We start from the raw sequence: 955 nt of genomic DNA, 5'->3' as shown, positions 1-955 counted from the left end.
TGCAGGAGGCCCTGGCGCATGAATCTGTGCAACGGGAACGACCTCGGACCACCAGGGGCCGAGAAAACGACAGTCTCAAGGGGCCGGACACTCAGGGTCAGGGGAAAATCCAATATATATCTGGTGATATCTCGGGTGCTATTACAGATAGCGCAATAAATCAAAGTGCATTGTCTGTAGGAGGCCCTGGCGCATAAATGTGGCCAGCGGGAACGACCTCGGACCATCAGGGGCCGAGAAAACCACCGTCTCATGGGGCCGGACACTCAGGGTCAGGGGAAAATCCAATATTTATCTGGTGATATCTTGGGTGCTATTACAGATAGCGCAATAAATCAAAGTGCATTGTCTGTAGGAGGCCCTGGCGCATGAATCTGTGCAGCGGGAACGACCTCGGAACACCAGGGGCCGAGAAAACCACCGTCACATGGGGCAGGACACTCAGGGTCAGTGAAAAATCCAATATATATATGGTGATATCTCGGGTGCTATTACAGATACCGCAATAAACCAAAGTGAATTATCTGCAGGAGGCCCTGGCGCATGAATCTGTGCAACGGGAACGACCTCGGACCATCAGGGGCCGAGAAAACCACCGTCTCATGGGGCAGGACACTCAGGGTCAGTGAAAAATCCAATATATATCTGGTGATATCTCGGGTGCTATTACAGATAGCGCAATAAATCAAAGTGCACTGTCCGTAGAAGACCCTGGCGCATGAACCTGTGCAGCGGGAACGACCTCGGACCACCAGGGGCCGAGAACACGACCGTCTCATGGGGCCGGACGCTCAGGGTCAGTGAAAAATCCAATATATATCTGGCGATATCTCGGGTGCTATTACAGATAGCGCAATAAATCAAAGTGCATTGTCTGTAGGAGGCCCTGGCGCATGAACCTGTGCAGCGGCAACGACCTCGGACCACCAGGGGCCGAGAAAACCACAGTCTCATG

Source organism: Nomia melanderi, unplaced genomic scaffold (genome assembly GCF_051020985.1).
Source record: "Nomia melanderi isolate GNS246 unplaced genomic scaffold, iyNomMela1 scaffold0014, whole genome shotgun sequence".
Classification (NCBI taxonomy): Eukaryota; Metazoa; Arthropoda; class Insecta; order Hymenoptera; family Halictidae; genus Nomia; species Nomia melanderi.
This window is presented reverse-complemented; position numbering follows the sequence as displayed.